A 23,865-nucleotide genomic window follows, 5' to 3' on the forward strand; every position below is an offset into this window, starting at 1 on the left:
GTACAATGATGAATAGTGATGCCAGATGAAGCTTTCCTACAGCATTGAACCAATGGCTGGTGAGATTTTAGTCAGGATCATACACATCACCGAAACAAGCCTCCATACGCTATTTGCAAAATACTTTCTGAATTTGTCTGGTACAAGCTCCGAAGCTCTGGCACATTAAGTGCCATCACTAATAATTAACAATCAAGAACACAGATTACAGCTTTGAACACTTTGAGTGTTACAACTGCAAGCTAATCAAATGGATTCACAGTTGTCTTTGGAGGTTTTAAGGTTTTAGGGTGAGGCAGCTATGGTTTAGATTGGGCATGACATGATGAGTAACCAGTCAATTGAAAATCCAAAGGAGGCTGGGAGAAGAAGAAAAAATAAACACTCTAATATTTAGTGGGACCATCTTTAGCTTCTACAATGTCACCAGATTTATTTCCATCCAGTGTTGCACCAATTTTTCAAACAGATCTTGTATTGATGATTAACGAATCCCCTCCCAAAGATTCTCAATGGAGTTCAGGTCTGGACTCTGTGGTGGCCAAGTGTGAAATTGGATTTAATTCTCCTGTTCCCTGAACCACTTTTTCACAGCCTGAGCCCCACAAATCCTGACATTGTCATCTTGGAATTCTTTGGGTACATCATGTTGCTGATCTTAGACCTGATCCTAGACCTGACCAACTGCAGCAACCCCAGATCATAAACTACTCCCACAGGCTTGTACAATAGGTACTAGGCTTGATGGCTGCATCACTTCATCTGCCTCTCTTCTTACCCTGATGCTCCCATGACACTGGAACAAGGTAAATCTGGACTCATCAAACCACATGACCTTCTTCCATTGTTCCAGAATCCAATCTTTATGTTCCCTTTTCCAGTTAGCCTCACTGATTAGTGCTTTTCTTATGTCTATGCAGCTGCTCAGTCCCTTGAATTCCCTTCACATTGTTCATGTGGAAATGCTCTTACTTCCATCATAAAACATAGTCCTGAGCTCTACTGTTGTTTTCTTTGATTTGATTTCTGCAAATGTTTAAGTGATCAGCAATCTCCATCATTCGGGATTTTAGTTGGACAGAAAGATAACACCTGACATAAATAAACCTGCAGGTCAACAGATATTGGCTTCACCAGGAGTATTTTCTGGTTAAATGATTAAAGTAGCTTCAATGTTTATGATTAATCATGTGGTAAAATGCAGCAGATGTACAAAGTGAAGGCTGCAGACTTCCGTCTTCTCTTGAAGAGATTCTGCAGTATCTCCAAATAAACTACCTGAAACAGAAGCTTTATCACCACAAGATGTCGTCCTGTGGTTTCATCTGCAAGGAAGGCGTCAGCTGTCCTGTAAAAACATATCAAATATACACAGATCTGAATAATGTCTTTATCCTGAAGTTAATAATGGATGTGTTTCTGTGGGAAAAATGTAATGTGACTGTCAGTGCATCAGTTTCATTACTCTATGTGCACTAGAGGTGCGTGCATGTCTTATCTGTGTGTACCTTTTGCTCATGGAGGTCTCCTACTTTCTCCTCCAGGCTGACTCCTACATGACTGCCTCTCTCTCCAAGCTTCTGCTTTATGTCTCTCTGCCACACACTGACATATTTAGACAAAGTCATGACAAATCGCTTGCTGGAAACATGAGCTGAAAGGGTGTAACTGCTGACACACAAGGAAGGAAAAAGATGGTAATTTACCCAAACAGCTGCAAAAGAATTATTTTTGGATTTAGAGTAAAGACAAGATGAGAGCCATTGTCCTCCCTGCTGTTAAGTCCTCTCCAAGCATCTAGACATCAAACTGAGAAGTGTCTCCATTTATTAAACTTGTCAGATAAAGCAGATTTTCCTCATAAAGACTGATAATCTGCAGCTTTTATTGCCCAGAAATGTTTTTTGTTTGTTAAATTTTAAAACAATTTAAGGTACAATTTAAATTCCATGATTTAAATGGATTTTTCCCTAATAATCATTTGATCTTGTAACAAAACAATTTATTAATTATTATTATTATTATTATTATTATTATTATTATTATTATTATTATTATTATTATTATTATCATTATTATTAATAATAATAATAATAATAATAATAATAATAATTGAGTTGCATAATTTCACAACATGTTTTTTCAGGTGTACAACTGTACCTCAAGTACCTTCCAAAGAGAAGACATTTTGGATATGATGTGATGGTTTATGCTTCCATGCTTGCTGCCCTGGATCATAACAACAATGCCAACATAATTCAGGTGAGTGTTTAATGACTACATGTCTCCATGTGGAGCAGCACATTTAAAAATTGTCTGTTCTTATTTATCATCTGTTTCACCTGTGTTCTTTTTATATATCATTTTAATAGGCAGTGTACCAGATGGGGAGAGCGTTGGTGAAACACTGTTCAAAATCTCTTGGAGCAAAGTCCACAAGAAGTTCAGAGCAAGACCAGTACCTGTTAAGAAGGACTACAGCTACATGGTGACCATGGCAGAAGATGTTCTCTCCTCTGTGTCAGATTCTAACCATGACACGGACATGAGATTAAACAAAACGCATACATGGCGCCACAAGAGAGACCCCCCAAATCACTTATTATTTTGGAGACACAGAAGTAATTTCATGTATATACAGTGGTGACAACATGACAAACATATCATATTACAGTGTCTTTCAGGCAATTTCTAAAATGTTTTAATAGTACTTTGTCTTGTTTGTTTTAAATTTTTAGCAAGTTAGGTTAGCAGCAAAATCCAAGCCAGATAAATCATTCTCACTTGGCTAATAACATTAAACTTAATTTTCTGTAAGGTTGTTCATGTACAGTAGTTGTGGGGAAGTAGAATCTTTTTAGCTTTCTTTCTGAAGCAAGCAGAATTTATTGTATTTTATTTTGATAGATTTTTTCCAGTTCTTGTTGATTGTCCTATTGCATATGCTCAGTTTGTGATAGATTAATAACATATTATGTTGCCTTAATTAACATCCATATTAACAAAAGTGTTGTTTTTTTTCCACATCTCCCCATTTAGATATATATATATATATATATATATATATATATATATATATACATATATATATATATATATATATATATATATATATATATATATATATATATATATTAATTACTATGTTATCTATTTTGATGTGTGTAAAGGCTTGTTTTATTTTCAATATGCATGAATTGCTTTTTTATCAACACAAGTCTCAAACTGCAAGTCTGAGTCGAGTACTTAATCTGAGGTTTATCCAGAAATGTGGGTTTGATCCATCTTGATCCCCGTCTACATGTGAATATCTTGTGCTCTGACTGTGCCACAAGTAGGAACAGAATTACATTTCTTGGATTTTCTGGATGAATAAAGTTGTTCATTTGCCATGAAAATGATTTAGCCGTGTGACATTTGTCTAATATTGTCATGAACTAACAAATGGTGACATATGTGAGGAGGGGGAGTCCCAGCACCTGTTTCTGCTCAGCAGGTGGGGGCAGCCTGATCTTTTTTTCAGCCCTGTATTGGCCTAAAGTCAACATTTTAATTACTACCTAAAATTCTTTGGGGTGATTTTCCTCTGTCTGCAGACTGGGGAAGATTAATATGTGAGGAAAAAAAGACATAAAAAGGTCTCTGAACTACAACTTTGTTAAAACGAGATGAATGCAAAGCAACCCAGACATGCACTTTAAATTGAGTCATCAGCTCCAGTCTGTCTGTGGCATGTCTTGATGACAGTAAATCCCAGAATAGAGGTTGAGGCCAGAACACCCTTGGAGCTTCGTTTCAGCAGCTTGGATGCAGCAGATAAGGAGAGTAAGTCTGCTAAAAGTCAAATATGGGAGGAGGTGACATGTAACCCAAGATCACCTCACTGTGGAGTCGTCTGGATAACTGCCTCCAAGCTGCGTCCACAAGGTGAAGGGGAGAATCCTGATGAAGCTGTGAGGACTCAATCAATAGCAGAGGGATGACGTGGAGAGAGGGAAAGGACGAGGGAGGGGACGATGTACAAGGACGGCAAAGGATGTAGAAATGAACAAATAAAAGAAAGAGAGAAAGCAAGAGGAAATAAACATGTGAAAAGAAAAGAAATGGAAAAGAAAAAGGGATTTGTAATAACAGAGGGGAATAGAAAGAAATAGGAAGTTTAAAAAGGAGAGAAAGAGGGCAGATTGACAAGAAAAGAAGGAAAGAAAGAACGCAGTGAAAATTTTAGAAAGGGGATAGATAGATAGATAGATAGACAGACAGACAGACAGACAGACAGACAGACAGACAGACAGACAGACAGATAGATAGATAGATAGATAGATAGATAGATAGATAGATAGATAGATAGATAGATAGATAGATAGATAGATAGATAGATAGATCTATCTATCTTGAGTGGAACAGAAAAGAAAACCATGATGCTGTACAACAGCTACAAGTAGAACTATAAACAAAATGAAGCATTTACATCAGTTAATTTAGCAGCTTATTAGCTCGGTCATTTGCAGACAGCCAAACCCAAGGGTCAGAAGAAGACCAAAAAAGGGCCCCTAGGCCCATGCAGTCAGCACACACCATGAAACATGGAAACCAGACACCCCACTGCATGGACAACCACACACCCACCCAAAAGACGGCAGAAGAAGGCCTCAGCCAGAGCCCCCATGGATCACAGGGCCCATTGGAACTAGGATGAAGGCCTGCTGGTGCCACCAGGCACTGGCTACCCAAGCACGAGTCAGAGCAGGACCCAGGGCCCCACAAGAACTGTCAGACCCCACATCAGAGGCTCCATTTAACACTTGAAAGGCGCTGGCTACCCTTGAAAACCTATGTGAACCTATGTTCCCATCAAAGCACCAAAATACACCCACAGATCAGCCGTACAAGATGGTTCTGACCTAAACTTTGGCCTCATCCACGCAAACGACACAACAACACGCTGATCTTTTTCTCTTTTTTTTTTCTTTTTTTTTCCATTCTGCACACAAATGAAACAGACAGAAATCAGTCATGAAGTTTTAGTACATTCATGGAAGGAAATCAGTAATCAGTATACTTTCTCTCCATTTTGCAAAAGTTTATTAGGTTGGATCAAAGCAACATTTGAATTAAAAAAGACTAAATGATCATTACGATATGAGGAACAAATGGGAAGGATGGGGTTTAGAATTATGGGAATGAGGAAAGAAATGTAATACACACCACACTGATGATCCTCTTTAAGGCACATCTGGAGCAGCACAGTTGTTATCATGTGTTTTTGGTGCGTGTGCATTGTTCTATCAACATTTTTTTTGTCAGATGATTCAACATCTTGAAGTAGTATGTCAGTGAGAGAGCTCACTGCGATTGGCTATTCAGCGTAGCAACATGTGAGTGCAAAGGACAGGCAGCAGAAAGCTAATGGCTAAGCTAAAGCCACACTTCTGAACTTTAACCACTTTGGTGCCTCCTAATGACGACTAATTCAGCATCTGTCTTGCATCCTGTCTCTTCTCTGATGTCTCTTCAGCCGTTAAAAGTCATCTGATGTTGACTCTTGTCTTGTCTTTTGCTCTGTCCATTTCGCTCTTTTTATTTATTTATTTATTTTTTTGTGTGTGTGCTTCTTCTGATAATATCCTTTTAGTTGTCTTTGCTGAATCAACTACAGTACAGAGCCCTGCACTGGACAATTTTTACAATCCCACTCCTGCTACCTGTCTCAGTCACCTCTGCCCACTCCCACTGACCCTTATAGGCTAAGTAAAAAAAAGTTTACATGCACAGTTTTATTTGCTAGCCTAAAAAATATTAAAAATAAATAAATAAATAAATTAATAAAACTGTTTATAAATACAATAAACTGATAAATAAATATGTGTTAATACAAAAGTAAATGAATAAATCAAATGTATTAAAAAAATTGAATAAATCAACAAGTGTCAATGAATAAATTATCACTTAAAAATTACATTTTATTAACTTATTTTGTAATATTGTATGGTATATTTATTTATTTCTGTATTTATTTATTTATTTATTAAAGTCATCTTCATCTTCCAGTGTGAGCAACACTTTCAGAATAACAAAAAACTGCAGATAAATGGAGGTTTAGGACTAAGTGGGCTGCAGATCGGTGTTTACAGGAAATTTGTTCATGTAGGATTTTTCATTGGACTCTGGTGAGGATACACAGCAGGGGGTCTGTCATTGACTCTGACTGGTCACATTCGTTTGGTGAATGAGAACCATTAACTGCAAGTACTATAACAAGAAAACTGCTGACCAGGCAGCTGTTATAAGTAGTGAAACCAATGGAGAAAAAAATAAAAGAAAAAGAGGAAGGCAACTAACAGAGAAGAAATTCAGGAGCTTCAACAAAGATGAAAAGGAAAGAGAGGAAGCAACTTAGAGGTGAAGATGGTGTCAGCCATGAATCAAGATGAGAAAACACATAGATAACTGAGTTCAGATTCTTCTTTTATTATTGTTATTCATTCTGTATGAACCTCAGATGAACATGTGTGTTTTAGATGGTGTCCTTTGAAGCTGCGCTGTTCACAGTGCATCAGCAGGACTTGTGGCGTGTTAACACCCGGCGCTGCAGCATTAAGTGTTGACGAGAGATGAAGCGGTTAATACGTGTTTATGTTCTGTCAGACAGCTCAGACCAAGTGTGTGTGAGTGTGTAAATGAGAAGGTTGTGAAAGTCCATCCATCCTAACTATGTTGAATATTTCATTCTGCTCGTCTGGGGACGTCAGCTGCTCCTCAAACTCTCCGTCTATGTAAATATAATGGTCAGCACTGCCTCACTGAGCGATGGGATTTATTGTTTCCAGTACTGACTCACTTATCTAAAACTAACTAACTGCAATGTCTGGCCAAGAAAAAAAGTCATCAACAAAATAAAAAAAAAGGTCACACATTCTTGTATTTTGTTGGAGCATCTTTAGCTTTGTCTGTAATGTCACAAGAATTATTTCCATCCAGCGTTGAATTTATTTTTCACTAAGATTTTGTATTGATGATGGGAGAGTCTAACCAGTGCACAAAGCCTTCTCCAGCACATCCCAAAGATTCTTAAGGGGTTCAGGTCTGGACTCTCTGGTGGCCAATCCATGTGTGAAAATGATGTCTCCTGTTCCCTGAACCATTTTTCCACAATCTGAGCCCCATGGATCCTGGCATTGTCATCGTGCCATCAGGGAAGATGGAATAACCTGCTCATTCAGTATATTCAGGTATCAGCTGACCTCATTCTTTGGACACATTATGTTGCTGAACCGAGACCTGATCCTAGACCTGACCAACTGCAGCAATCCCAGATCACAGACTGCCCCCACAGGGTTGTGCAGTAGGCACCAGGCATGATGGCTGCATCACATGACTGCATCTGCATGGGTGTCATGGACGCTACACATTCCTAGTGTACCTTTGGCACACTAGAGATACCAGAGATACCAGATGCTGAACATGAGACATTTTTACATTTCACATAAGATTTAACCTCATTTAGATTTTGATGGCAAACAACACATCTGTAAAAAATGTAACAGGAGCAACAAAAGGCTGGAAAAGTAATAAAACAACTGGAGGAATATTTGACAACTAATTCGGTTATTTGGCAATAGATCAGTAACATGACTGGGTATAAAAGGAGCATTTCAGAGAGGCAGAGTCTCTCAGATGTAAAGATGGACAAAAGTTCTGATCTGATACTAACTGCATCTAAAAATTGAGGAACAATTTCCAAAGAAATAATCTTCAATGTAAAAAAAGTGAAAACTAAAGATCCCACCATCTACAAAAATCTTAAAACAAAATCATAGAATCGGGAGGAATCTGTTTGTGCATGTGAGAAGGTGAAGGTTGAAACTGGATGCTGGTGATTTTCAGGCCTTCAGACAGCACTGCATTGAAGACAGATGGGATTCTCTACTTGAAATCCATTCAATAAAATTTAATTAAGCTTTATTTGTATAGCGTTCACTTCACAACATCTCAGGGCACTTTACAGATAAATCAGTTCGAGCCAACTCATGATAAATAATAGCCTAGTTTAGGAAAACCAAAAGATTACATTAAATCTTGACTTTGATCCAATACCCCATCCTGAGCATGCAAGGGGCGACAGTGGAAAGGAAAAACTCCCCTTTTACAGGAAAGAAAAACCTTTAGCAGAACCCTCAGACGGGCGGCCGGTTGGGGTGGAGAGGACAGCAAAGAGAGATCAACAGATACTGCAACTTTTAGCCAGGAAGACCTGCTGAGAGATGAGAAATACGTTAATGATACCAATACTGTCATATGTTTATACATGAAAGATATGGAGCAGAGAGATGAAATGGAAGAGCCCAGTGCATCATGGGACATCCCTCAGCAGTCTAAGCCTATGGCAGCATAACTAAGGGATAGCTAGACCACCACTAACTATAAGATTTATCAAAAAGGAAGGTTTTAAGCCAGATTGTACTCTTAGAGACTCTGGGAACCACAAGTAGACCTGCAGAGTGAAGTGCTCTGTTGGGAATGTATGGAACTATGAGATCTTTGATATAAAATGCATGGACTCAGGAGGACTTCCAGAAATCACTGTGAACACAGTTCACCCTGAAATCCACAAATGCAGGTCAAAGCTCTACACATGCAAAGAAGAAGCCACATGTCAACAGGACGCAGAAACACCAGCGTCTTCTCTGGACCAACACACATTTAAAATGGTCTGAGGCAAAGTGGAAAACTGTTCTGTGATCAGATGGATCAGAATGTGAATTCTTTCTGGAAAGCATGGATGGGTTCTGCAGACTAAAGAGGAGAGGAAGCATCCAGCTTGTTATCAGTGGGCAGGTGAAAAGCTGCATCTCTGATGGGATTTTACACAGCATCCAGGTTTGTTTGGAAGTGGGGTTGTATCTGCGTCTGCTGTTCTAGGTATAATTAATTGATTAAATAATTACTTGTACTCTGAAGTGATCAGTTTTAATCTAGAACATCTCTGAGTTTAAAATTCCCTAAAGTTTACACAGAGTGTAAACCAAGTGACGTTCTCGTTGTGAAGGCAACATTTGCAGCATTAACTCTTTAATGTGTTTGGACATTTACATCCTACATCACCTTCCTGTGCTCTGAATTCAACCACTTTATCTCCACAATATCTGTGTCTAAATGGACTTAAGTCAAATATCACAGATTTGTTATGACAGGGCTGTAAACTGTGGAAGGAGGATGAGGAGGTGTGTGTGTGTGTGTGTGTGTGTGTGTGTGTGTGTGTGTGTGTGTGTGTGTGTGTGTGTGTGTGTGTGTGTGTGTGTGTGTGTGTGTGTGTGTGTGGATGACTCACCATCAGAAGAAGACGGGGTCAGGACACGTCTACCAGGAGATGATGACTTCATTATCTCCTGAAAGATGGAACCATCCCTCCATTTTTTCCACCACTCAGAAAGTAAAATGAATCATAGTGATTGTAATCCCGCTGTTTTTATTTATTTATTTATTTATTGTTCCAGGTGTGCTGGGGTCTCTGCAGGATGTGCTTTGTTTGCAGAAACTATTGATTAGCTTTGATTGTTTCAGAAAGCTCTCCACCAGCAGGAAAACCAACAGCAACTAATCAGTAATAATAATTCCAACAGTCCAATAGATTTAGCTCTCAGGTAGAATTCAGACTATTGATCGATGCCCTTGGTGCTTGTCATTGGTATCAACAACAGAATTTATCTTGGGAGATGAAAAAAGCCACACAGAGCTGATATGATTTTATAATCATATATTACAATAACTGAGATTTGGTCTGCAGGCCATGTGTCAACCGCACCTCTAATCACCTGTTTTTCTAGTTTGACCCCACCATTCCTATCCCTGTTCTTATCCATCCTTCATTCAGACTTCCTTCCTTTTCCTCTCATCCATCCCATCTATTCCTCCATCATTTGCCGTCCCTCATCCATGTCTCTTTCCCTCATCTCTTAATCCAACCTCCTCTATTCATCCTTTGGTGCATTTATCCTCCCTCTTCCTCTTTGTTTCTTACAGCCTTTCTAACCTCTCGCACTCCTATTAGTCATTAATCCATTCATCCCTATTATCCTTCTCTTTTGGAACAATCTGGGGAGAGATCCTAAAAAGCCAGGGTCGCTGAGACGTCCTGAGATGGTGTCCCAGTCTCCTCCACCCGGCATGTCATCACGACACTTCAGATTATCCACCTTGTTAACTTCATCCTACCTCAAGCGTTCATTAAATTACTAAACTCACATTGTTGTGGCGGTCGTTGCTTTTATGTCACTTTTTAATGCAGAAAATTATACATGTAGAAATCAGTCATCTTCTGGGTGGGTCCATGGTCGTTCCTTGTGATGGGCTGGCTGGATTTCATGCTCCATGATGGTCATAGGTTACTCAGGTCTTGGGACTCTCGTTACTTCTGATCCTTGGAGAGAGCAGTTGCATTTGCATCATCACACTCACATTTAACCTGTATGATTATACAGTTACTGTGTTGTCCCGCAGGTTTAATCCCCAACAGTTTTATTTATGTATATTTGTTGGTGTTGTTGTTCGAGTTTGTCTTCTTGGTCCTCCTGATGATTGTCTGCTTTGTTAGGAGGTTTTCTGTGAAGTCTCTTTACAGGTTGTCTGATTTCTCTGATTTGGTTGTACAGGTGTTACTGTAGTTGATTTCTATCTGTTTTTATTCTCTTCTCTCTCCTTCTCTCTTCTCATCCGCCTTCCCTAGTTTCTCTTGTCAGATCCAGCACTAACATGTAACTTAGCAATTAAAAAATAAAAAATAAAACCCAAACATCAAAGAGCCTTTGCCAAGGTTTGATTTCCTTCATATTCATTAAGCCTCCCTTGGTAAAGCAGATCTGTTCAGCAAAACACGGCAGGCAGACCATCATTCAGCTGCTGGACAGGATCCGGTAAAAACAATAAAATAAAAATTTTTTAAAATGTACAAATCTGAATATTTCTCACCAGAATCCCTGTAGAATCACCTAGATAGTTAGTCCGGTTCTGTTTTACACTTGGACATATTGTTGATTTAAATAACCTTGAGTTCATCTTAAAAAGGCTACACCTGGAATAAAAGTTGTACTTTTTTTGTCTCCAAGCAGCTCCCTGACAGCAAATGTGTCTTTAACTTTCTTCCATCAGGAGATAAACTGCTTCAAAACAGTAGTGAAGTTACAACATGGATTTATGAGATTAGCAGATCATTGCATTGTTTTTTTTTTTTTGTTTTTTTTTTACATTTTACACAGCAACAATCAGCCAATAACAATCGGGATGCATTTCACCTTGAATTTATTCATAATTATATCATTGTCGTTTTAAAAGGGACCTCTTCCTTTTTTTTGGCCAACGTTGTGTGAAGTCACATTTATTATTCCTTCAAAACCTAAACTGGACGACATCATTCAAATGATTTAATCCATTTTTAATGAAATATCTTCTTCACATCATGTCTTACTTTGGCCTTTCAGTACAGTTGTAGAGTTTTTATAATGACTGTTTTAATATAGTAATCTTAGCTTCCTGGGCCTCCTCTGTGATGCTGATTCATCTTCCTCTCTCCACCCACAGAGTTAGGAGTGAACTTTTGTCTCAGCTCATCGGTAGTGAAAAAGCTGCTGTGTTTTTCTGTGTAACCACCACAAACCCTTCTGTCTGAAATAAAGATTGACTTGAATTGAATTGTATTGAACTGAATTGAGTTGATAGATGAACAGACCTGCATGTCATCTAAGAGGAAGTGGACTTTTTACACAATCTCAAATATTATCATGAAATATTTTAGATTTGAAAGACTTTTTTTAGGATTTGTTTATTATTTTGGCCGTGACTTTACTAAAAGACCTAAGAGTGATTCTTAATACAGTATTTCACAAATGCATGGGGTGTCCGAAAACTTTTTTCCACCACTGTATGCCAGAAGAATGCAGCAGGAGCATGAAGTCATGGTAACTTCCCTCATGTCTTATACGACTTTGTGTCTTTGTGCTAGTGGAGATCATTGCAATGGCTTTACTTTTTACTCATTATCATCATAAATTCACCACCACCACCCCAGAATTATGGAGACGGCGAGTGAACATGCTTCACGCATCTGCAGGGATTACGGAAGAGAGAGAACTTGCACCCTCATTCATCTAGCTGGTGAACCTGTCTCAGCTTTTAAAAGGGTTTGAGCATTACCTCCCAACCACAAAAGACTCCAGGACGGGAAAGGATCCACAACCCAATTCTGAACAAACCAGGTGAATCAACTTTACCCTGCTAGAGGAAGATCAGCTGTGATAATAATGTAATGATTGTTAAAAGTTTTTTAACCAACTCTTCTGTCCTGTGTCACATAATGACAGAAAATAAGAGTGCTGTGAGATAATGACCACAGCGTGGCTGGAGGTTTCCAAGAAGTTATTTGCTCACCACAGACAATTCACTATTGCTGTAAGTGTTTGTGATGGAGATGAATAAATCTTCCTGCTGTTATATTCTTGTGCCTGAAGTCTCTCCTGGTTTTCCATGAACAGGATCGTCTGCTTACTGGTTTCACCTGTGGCTTCCTTATCGTTTTAATAATCTTGTCTTATCCTCCGCCTGGTAATCTTTTTAATCTTCAGTGATGTTAATAGGAACTGTTTTTAACTCTTTCATATTTTTGCCTTTTTCGGGAAACCCATTACCCTTCCCACTGATCTCTTGTATGGAAAGCATTTGGATGAACTTTCCATCATACTGGTCAAACCATTTCCTTTTTACTTTCTTGGTTCCTTCTCCATAGACCCACGTTCAGGGTGATCCCTGCTTTCACAATATTCATAGATCCAATGGAAGAACTTTTTATATTGTAGTAAAACCTTGTTCTCACCCTTTGCCTCAGCTGAACGGTGCTTTTCCATTAAAACACAAACCATCATGTTAAACTCATCACTGTAGTAATTGTAAATTTAATCATACCTGATAAAAGCATCTAAGAAACAACTTCCTTGTTGCTGACATGACTCAGGGTAACGCACTCCCTCTAACTGAGACAGCAGTGGCGTCGCTGAGGGTTGTGGTCAAACGGGTCATGTCGCCTGAAGGTTTTATGTTCAGTCCACCAGGGACCAATATGGTAACTTTCTCTCACAGCCAGGAACCTGTCCACAAAGACAGGATGTGGAAATCTTGCACCTGATACAGCAGCGCTGCCCAGCCCCGAGGGACAAACATTTCAGCTTGACACCAGTGATGGATTAACTGCTATTTCTGAAGCATGTTGGGTCCATACAAACCAGGAGAAGCAGGTTTCTGGGAGGACAATAGAGGACAAAATGCAGGCTGTGGAGAAAAGAAAAAACATAAGGCGGTGTGAATGTCTGGGACCGAGAGGCTTCAAAGTCACTGAGTGTTGTCAGGTCATGGTAACCCTTTCATCTGTTCACGCCGCGCAGTTCTCACTGCAGTGACAGTCGGGTTTGTTTCCCTTTCTTCTCTTTTCTTTGAAGTGGTTCCAGTTCTGCAAACAAACTCACCCTGTCCTTTCATCAGGCAGCGGCAAACCATAAAAACTGACCGGTGTGGTCTGAACGGCAGTCGGCTGGAGGACACCATCATGGTCAGAGTAATGCCAGACAGGTCACAGGTCAGAACCGGCTTCCCCTCCTCCGTCAGACCTGTTAATCTATGACATTTATAAAAAATACTAGTTTTAAAATATCAAACTCTGAAATGCAGCAGCAGCAAATTTGGATGATTTTTAAAGGTCTCCATGGCAACCTGTTATGATGAGCAAATTCACAAATGTATTTGCTGAAAGTTTAAGTTTACAACAATGAAGTGCACTGGCGTGCACAGATGGAGCCTTGGTGGTGCACTTGCCCTTACCGTCGGGGCTGAAAAAGTGTCCTTTTTATCAGAATTATTTAATATATTTATATACTGTATATGGCCCACTATGTTGATGTGATCACACACCCCTTACACACATGTGCACGCGTGCTTACGCCTGTTTCATTCCCGTTGTTTCTTTGACAACGTGATCATGCAAAGCCAGAGGAACCAAATCACATTGTAAACATGTGCATTGCAGCAGCTGGACCGTCTGCGAAGATACCTCCCACCGCTCCACCTGCCACCAGTCAGGTAATGCTGAACTATTTCGAGGGCACTTAGTGCTTTTACACTAAGCCTGATACCAAACTTTTCGTCCCTTTTCGTTGTAAAGTAGCCTGTCTGTCTCCTTACAAACTAAACGGCTGAGTCTAAATTAGCCGACTGCCCGCTTAACAAGCTTGGCACTGCCTGTCTTGCCAAAAGTCAGGCTAAGTGGTCACTACAAATGCAGGTATGATTGGCTTTTCTTCCGTGAAGTTTTCATGATGCATTCATAAACCACATCGCACAGCGTTCTCCAGTTGTCAGTCTCTTTTGTTGCAGATTGTAATATTTAAAAAAATCGTTTTTTTCTTTATTCCAAGCAGCATTATTATTCTAAGCAGTCTATAACTGCAGCATGCCTAGAAAAGAGAGATTAAGAAAACAGAAATTAAAGGAGCTAGACCAGGCAGATAAGGGAAGCAGTTCTCTGCTGGCCTGGATGAAGCCATCAAGCAGCAAGGAGGATGAGGAGGAAGATAATGAAGGAGAAGGGTCAGACCCAAGACCTTAGTCATGTTAACTGTTTAAGGCCTCTTAATAAATAATAATAAATAATAATTCCTTACATTTCTATAGCGCTTTTCTAGACACTCAAAGCGCTTTACAATGATTGAGGAACCTCAAGTTTTTAAAAATGAAATCTTCCACAAATTTTATTGAAGCATGTAAAAGTGTCCACAATGTGGTTTGGCTGTGCCAAATCTGGTACAAGCTATATTAGTACATTATTTTGAAGCCCCACAAATATGTGACTCTTGTCACTAAGCAGTCTTACTCAAAGATGCATCACTCTATTTTCTCTAATTTCCCACAGTAGACCATCTACCAGCATGGAAGATAGGGAGAGCAGTGTCAGATCAGCACCAGGTTCATGTACAATAAAAAAATTCAAAAAATTTGCAAGTACATAAAAGCCTGTAATGTTTTTTTTGTTCTTCTAACAGGGAGGAATTGGTGTGATTACATCTTTAGCTTCCTGTTCTTTACAGGATCCAGTTTAAAATGTCATTACTTGTTTTGAAGAATCTTGGTAGCACCATGCTACTTTGCCTGTGTGAACTTTTAAAGCCTTATGATTTGTCCAGAGCACTAAGGTCTATGAACCGGTCACTTTTACATGTTCATAGATCCAGGCTAAAGGGTGATGAAGACTCTCTGTAACAGCCTCTTCACATCAGAGTAACTTAAACCTTCAATCATTTTAAAGCCTTGCTGAAACTAATTTCTTCTTGCTGGCTGGGTGAACAGCTATCTTTGTTTTTCTCGTGCAATTATCTTGACTTATTACCTATTATTACTTATTATGCATTATTTATTACCTCTGTCCATTACATATTCAGAAAGCTTTCCTCTTTCACAACAGGTGTACATACACTGAGATCTAGTGACCCTCTGTGCACAGATAAACTTAATTAACCTAATTATGTTAGTTCTGACACAAGTGGCACCATTACATATAACAATGGGATCATAAAGAGGAAGAATTCATCTACATGCATACGTGTCACTGCTTCATTACAGCCCATTACATAAAATACAGAATCATCCACTGGGTTGGTAATAATTATGTGTAACTGGGGTAAAATGACCATGTCACATCTTTGTAGTGGTTTCTATCTCAATTTCAGCGATTCTTCTTTCTTCTCGTCTCTCTGCAAAGTGTTGTTCAGTCTCTGTGTTTCGGGGCTACACACTGTGTGTTTATGGGCTGGCAGACGGGCCTGACCTACTTACCAACACTTCGTGTGGCTGCTCATGCTGCCATCACAGTTTATGAGAGGGACCAAGCTGAAAAACCAGAGGCACGGGGAATATTAGAAAAAAAAGTATTTTGGTTTAATTACAAAAAGCAACAAAAAACACAATTTTCCATAATAAGTTTGGGCGAGAGAGGTCAACAAAACAAACTTCAACATAGGAAACTGAAGCATTAACTTACCTAACAAACTAGGACACGAGGGAAACATACATACTGGCTGATCAGGCCATTTTGACACAAAAGGGGAAAATAAAATATCTAAACAATCTATGACAAATACTTAACTAATCAGTACAATGTTAAACAGTATCCTACTGGGGGGAAAGAACCTAAACAATTAAAGCTCTGTAAATAAAGCAAAACCAATACAAAAAGCTAAACTCTTCCCATTGGAAGAGTCCAATTAGACCTCAGCCCCATTTAAGGAGATCCACAGCAGCTGGGACTCTTAGACCACTTGACTTAGACCAACTGGCAACTCTAAAGGAAAGTATATTAACTTAAAGCAAACCAAATTAATAAGATGACAAAATAAGTCAATAAATTTTTTTCACCCAGTCAGTCAACCACCTTTCCAAAACTTGTTAATAAAAATGTAAAATATGAGAAAAGATGAAGAGTGCATTTATTTAAAATGTTTGCTCATTAAACTGATCAAGAATAAAAATGTTTCCAGACCTCGTTTAGTGTGTGGCTGCCATCACACTCCTCCTTCACTCCATCTCTTCTGCTGTCAGCTTGCTGTACATTTGTATGCGTCTCCACCCTCCACTGTGTGGCATCCATCTGCCCGTCTGTCCATCTCAAATAGCCTCTCTCTGTTTTTCCCTACAGAATGATGAGCTCGTTAACCATATGAAGGAGTTTTAAGGAATGTTACTTATGTTTTCTACCCTTGTGGGAACAATAATGCTTTGCTTAGCTCCTCGCCTTCACAGCTACATGGTTTGTAATTCATCGCCCCCTAATTTGATTCTGATCTGAAAACCCTCAACCCAAAAAAATCTGCTGCCAAAATATCGCTGTTAAATGTTGAAGCCTCTTTTTGGTCCTCACAAAGATAGGAATAGATACACACACATGCACACATTGCTATTTCCTCCTAGATATGCTGCTTCTGAGTGTGTGAAAAAACTAAAAGATAGAAATAAGTGAAGATGATGAAGTTGAGACAGGATTGAGTGGAGATTGAATCATCGGAGATGAAGGTGTAGGTGATTCATTCATTCAAGTCAGACACACCTGAAGAAAACTGTTCAGTGTGCAGAAAAACCAAAAGTTAAAAGTACGCACTGTGTGTGTTTGTGATGGATGATCAGCTTAACGAGGCCTTGATAGAGGGATGAGTCGGTAACGACCTAATTCAATTAACCCAGTCGTGCACGCCCATGCGGAGCGAAGCCTCATAGCCGTCACAAACAGCCTCATGAATCCTGATTATTTTAGCTAACAAGAACTGGCTCCCATCACAATAAATCACAAACAGGTAAGTGCGCACTTGAGGATCATCATTTAACTATACAAGACAAACACACACTTATTCAGCTGACTTAAAGGACCTGAAGGAGTCTCACATCTGAGAAAACACACACACATGCAGCACGCCACAGTTAACTGACCGTTACATTAACATATGTGCTCTGTTTGGAGTCCCACCCTCCTCGTGTCTCCTTGAAGCCTCATGGCCGAATGTGAATCATCTTATTTTAACTCTATCTCTTTGTGGCTTCAAACCTGATCACCACGAGTCCTGATTTATGTAGTTTATCAAAAGCTTCAGGAATATTTTTAAATTTAGGAAATTTTGTTTTCTTCATAGGAGTCTGCTGAGGCTATTTATTTAACTTAGCTTTTTTTTAAAGTAGGGGAGTTAACCTGCGTCTGTGTAAATAAATCCACCTACCATCACAGCTGGAGCATTCCTGAAATTTCCACAGCCCGGGTGCGATGTGATGACGTGGATTCCCAAAAATAGAGTTTTGTACATCCAGGAGGAGTAGATCTGACTCTGCTGAATTTCTGTTTCAGTTTCTCTTGATGAGGAAATGCATATTTGATTCTCTTTAACCCTTAAAACTCCAATACATTTTTAGCTATGTGTGGTCTGTGTGTTTTTTTAAATGTAAAAATGCACGTAGAAGCTCAACCTCCTTGGGCACAATATAAATATATCACCAAAAAGGCCAACCAAATACAAAACGTAATTTGTGAAAAAGGTGATCAGCTGAACCCCTGTAGGGCGGTCCCATTCCCACCAGCAATAAAACTTAGTGATTTTAACATGTAAATGGAGCGTTCTGGTGTAGACAAAAGACAACACTTGCTTCTGATGAAAAAGCACATTTATTGAGAGCATGTGATAAGAAATTAGGCATATCATCTGGAAAACCTCACTGTTGAGCTTTTTAACATACTGTGACAGTGGGAAGTTGTGTTGAACTCCCTTCACCTTATTCTTTAACCAGCTCCATTTGCACCTCAGCCCTGAATCAAGCTGCACTACAAAATTATTTTCTTCCTCCTTAAGTCCTTATACTGGAAAATAGCTGTCAAAATATTATTGGCTGGGACAGGGCTCCTTTTTTATGAGCAGGAACATTTGTTAAAGCTAACGCCGGCTGCGTCTGGCCATGTTAGACGATCCGTCCAAGCAGGAATGCAACTACTCATTAAACCAGACACAGGTGTTTGTTTTCATTTCCTTATTTTACAACAATAATGTGAATTAAAATCAAATAACAATATGAAAGCAGTGGAGAAAGTCTTCCCAAAATTATTGGCTTTGAGCTGAGTGATATTGTAGGTTAATGTTAACACACTTTTAACTGATGTTAGCAGATGCGTTAACAAGCAGACGTAACTTTCCATGGTGGTGATGTCACCATGATTGGGACTGGCCAAATGACGACGCTGACACCTTTCATCAAATTACAAAGACGATACTTCCCATTTTTTTCCAACAGTCCCGTACCTGAGGGGGAAACTCTCATGACACATTTTATTAAAAATTAAAGCTGTCATTGCAATAAAGACCCCCATCCCCCAAATCAAAAATGCTTCGGTTCTATGTGATTCACGTGAATGATTCAAAAACTAGGAAAAAGTCAAGTTTGCAGAAATAACACACAGATCAACAGTGACCAAGCCTCCTTTTATCTGCATATCGTTCTCTCAAGTCTTGGCTTTCGTTGAAAAATAAAACCAAAAAAAAAAAAACCACAACAGAAACTGTTTACATATGTACACTTTTTCCGTCCCCTGGTTTTTGTCATTTACAGTTATTTATTCTACTAGAGTATCTAGCTAGAGTATCAGAATGAACACTACATTTTGTGGCTGAATTGTAAACCTCCTGGATGGGATACAAACCTCCATAGATCACCTAAAGGGTAAACTATCTGTCACAATTTACACCACAGTTACACACAACCGTTCATGTGAAATTATTGTCAATTTCAACGACAGTGCTCAGGGTACTGGTGCTCTAGTGGATTTAGCACTACTCATTAACTCTCTTTCAGTGAGGCACTCCCTAACAACGACTAAATCAGCACCCATCTTGCATCCTGTCTCTTCTCTGAAATCTCACCCGCATTTAAAAGTCAGTCTGATGTTAACTAGTCTTTTCTCGCTTTCATTTTCTCTCTTCTTCCAATAATGTCTCCTTGCATTTCTTTGATGAATCAGCCAAGTTGCACATACAAAACATCCTGTGTGTTGATATCCAGTTGCTGGTGTGTGACTGTGCATAAAGCAAAAGTTAGCAGTGACGTGATGTTTCAGCCTAAAAGTTGCAAAGTGTGGTTTCTCAGTCTCGGGATGCTTCTTAGCTACAATGGCTCTAGAAATGTACATAATAAATTTCACTTTACCACCAAAACAAGTTAGAATCACATATTTTCAAGGTCAGAAAGTTACTTAGTGCAACTTTAACTTCCGTTTTATTAGCGTTTTTGGATCAAACTGTTCTGAAACAGTCACAGATGAACATTTGATTCTTAAAAGGAGGGCGTTGGTAATCTTTTGTTCAATTTTGATTACTGACACTCATCGAATAATCAGAGTCCCCAGATTTATCTTAAATTGCATGTAAAGCACTTTGTGTTGCTTTTGGCAAAAGCACATTATAAATAAAGTTTGATTTGATTTGTGATCATGTCACATTTCATCCCACTTTTATGTCCCTGAAGTTAGACAGACATCACAATCTGCACCAAAGGAGGCGGGACATTTTAAAATGCACAATTGGATAATCTTCAAAACTGATACATGCTGACTCGTGCATCGTACGTTGCGCTGTCTTTTGCAAATGTGAGTAACTTCAGGGCTCTGGACTGTACACACCAGAGTCCGGTGGAGGACATGTTTGGACTGTAGTAACTGGATATTAGATAGAGGGGCACTGACTCAAACTGGGTTGAGAAGCACTGATCTAAATGAAAACAGGTTGGATAGAGGCTGATGTGCCCAATTCCAAACTAGAAATTGATGTAGAAATCCTGCTTTGTGGCCTCAGACGTCACTCAGACACCTGAGTAATTTCCTTTTAGTGTTGGGCTGCCTCCATGAGACTGATGTTTAATCATAACAACAACCTGTCGTCTACCCGTCCATCCTCCCATCTTCATGGTGTTGACCCCTCGTCTCTCCCTGTCTGAGCTGTCGGTCAGCTGGAGCTGATACCTCCATCTTGATGTGTCCTAACCCTTCTCCTTACATCCACACACAGTGTGTGAGCCAAAGCTTAAGGTGAGCTGTAGCAGGTGGAAGTAGCTGCTCCACCTCCCTGTGGTATGGATGACATCAGAAGTGTCAGGCTTGGAGGACAAGGGGCTGGTAGTCAAGACAAAAGGGGAAGGAGCCATATTGACCAGAGGTTTGCTCTGTTGCGTCACACGATGGGAGCTGGTCTGTGAGGAAGGTTTGGCTCCAACTGGAAAAATCTGAACGGATTTATGTGACTTACCTAAATCCTCACACATGCGCTCTCTGCACTCCGGTTGTAGCCCCGCCTCTTCCGTGACAAATTACCTCTTACACAAACATACTACAAGTTCTCATTCAAATAGTGTCAGCTCACACATACACATCACATATACACACACATACATTTAGTAGTATGTATGTGTGAATTTCACTAGTATGTATGCAATATGTTGCTCATGTGTAAATGAGTTGATATTATGCGTATGTGTAAGTGGTTATGGTGGTATATGCATGATTTCAAGTGCATTTAGTCCTATACGGCCCCTTATAGACAAATATAACATCCATATACAGTAAAAATCATTTACCAGCTGTTCTTATTGCTTTCTGTAGGTAATATAAGCAACTAGAAGAAGGACGAGCAGGTGAAGCACTTCTGAAAATGAGCGTACAGTGATATGTTGTCAGTCTTTTATTATGTTCCTGATGATGATGATGATGTATGGCTTGTCTCATAGAGGTGAATAAGCACTCAAGGTTTTAACATTTATTGATTATGTGAATTTTCTCTGCAGCAATGATGACAAAGTTAATGAGGAAGATGGACTAGACTGCATCAGGTTTGTGTGGTTAATACGCCATCTAGTGGTTCTGAACCATAATCAATCATTTTATCAGACCTCTGTGGAACTGGCTCCCAGTTTGGCTTCAGGAAGCAGAAACTCTCTACCTTTAAGATCAGGTTTCAAACTTTCCTTTCTGATTAATCGTATAATAGGTCTGGCTTGGTGACCCTTATTCATCCGTTTAGTCTGGCTTCTGTAGGTCACGGCTGCTGGGAGACATTCCATTACGCTCCATGTATAGTCCTAAATATTTGATAATTTTGTCATTAATTTGTGTTTCTCTTCTTCTTTCCCAGCAGGTATCCCTGGCTGAGAGTTATGCTACTTGTTTACTCCTCTTTCCTGTCCTTTCCTACAGCCGGTCCGGGCAGATGGCCGTCCTTCCTGTTTCTGCTTCTGCTGGAAGTGTTTTCATCTTCAACGTCTTCTCGTGCAGCTCAAGGTGGAGGATTGCAATTATTTGGTTTCCTTAGCAAGGAAACTAAGGAAATCAACACACAGAACTGTGGGATTGATTTGCCATTTTGGGTGTACACACAGTCTGTTTGCATCGGTTCAGCAGTGGTTCCTGTTTTCATCATAACCTAATTTCTGAGGAGTATTTCATCATCATTTTTCTCTCAGTCGTGGTTGGCTGTGGGTTGGATATAAAGGACAGTTTGGGCTTAATGTGAGCAGAAGTAAAGATGGCTGCATTTACGTGTCAGCTATGAACAGAATGATAAGAACAGGTGAGGTGGTCCACCTGAGAAATCATGTAGAAAGGATTACAACAGACGCATTAAGTATGTGATTTTAAAAGCAGCGGTACCAATCTGGATGTATTGTATACATTTGATTTTTCTCGAAATAAATAGATATTCTTCCTAATTTTTTTTTCATAGTTTTACTGCTTCTTTTCCTTAAGCATGGTGTAGATGTATTAATCCTATATAGTCAGACGTCTTTTCCCTTTTACACTGGCCAGAATATATTCATTTATCAGAAAAGAATCCACACAGACGTACAGACCATTTATTTTGATTTCAGAATGAAATCACCAGAAGAATAAATGTTTAATAAACATATATATTTTTACTATGATGGTGTAGTTGCAGTGGAGAGTTTGTAGACTTGCAGGTTTTAATCCATCTGTTTGTAAAATGGCTGCATGAACATTTAATGATTGGTGGATTTTAGATTCATGACAGGTGTAGGAACTTATACCAAACACGAGGTAAATACCGACGTCTGAGACTAAAACCAGCGGCAAATTATCTAAATCTGAATTCATTCACTGCTCGGCAGATTGTAACAATCTAAGTTTTTAATAATTAGTTTTTCTGCATCGTAACAACTCTTCACCTGTCTCATGAGCTTATCATGTAAGCACGTTTCACGTGCCCATTCTCTATAAACTTGACTGATTCAGATCATAATGGATTAAACTGAATTGGGACCTTCTCAATCGCTCCAACACACCTTCCAATGAGGAAGCAGAGTCTGGGGTAGCTGGTGCTGGCTCTCCCATCTCTGGGGCTGAGGTCGCTGAGGTGGTTAAAAAGCTCCTCGGTTACAAGGCCCCGGGGGTGGATGAGGTCCGCCCAGAGTTCCTTAGGGCTCTAGATGCTGTAGGGCTGTCATGGCTGACAGGCCTCTGCAGCATCACGTGGACATCGGGGGCAGTTCCCCTGGACTGGCAGACTGGGGTGGTGGTCCCACTCTTCAAAAAGGGGGACCGGAGGGTGGGCTCAAACTACAGGAGGATCACACTCCTCAGCCTCCCCAGTAAGGTCTGTTCAGGGGTGCTTGAGAGCAGGGTCCGTCGGATAGTCTAACCTTGGATTGAGGAGGCGCAGTGCGGTTTTCGTCCTAGTCGTGGAACAGTGGACCAGCTCTACACCCTCTTCAGGGTCTTTGAGGGGGCATGTGAGTTTGCCCAACCAATCTACACGTGTTTTGTGGATTTGGAGAAGGCATTTGACCATGTCCCCCGGGGACTCCTGTTAGGGGGTACTCCAGGAGAATGGAGTGCCGGACCCCCCTATAAGAGCTGTCCGGTCCCTGTATGACCGGTGTCAGAGCTTGGTCCACATTGCCGGCAGTAAATCAGAATCGTTTCCAGTGCGGGTTGGACTCCGCCAAGGCTGTCCTCTGTCACCGATTCTGTTCATAACTTTTATGGACAGAATTTCTAGGCGCAGCCGAGGTGTGGAGGGGATCCGGTTTGGTGGCTTCAGGATTGGGTCTCTGCTCTTCGCGGATGATGTGGTTCTGTTGGCTTCATCAGGCCGTGATCTTCAGCTCTCACTGGAGCGATTCGCTGCTGAGTGTGAAGCGGCTGGGATGAGAATCAGCACCTCCAAGTCCGAGACCATGGTCCTCAGCCGGAAAAGGGTGGAGTGCTCTCTCCGGGTCTGCAATAGGGTCCTGCCCCAA

This window comes from Melanotaenia boesemani, chromosome 9 (assembly GCF_017639745.1).
Source record: "Melanotaenia boesemani isolate fMelBoe1 chromosome 9, fMelBoe1.pri, whole genome shotgun sequence".
Classification (NCBI taxonomy): Eukaryota; Metazoa; Chordata; class Actinopteri; order Atheriniformes; family Melanotaeniidae; genus Melanotaenia; species Melanotaenia boesemani.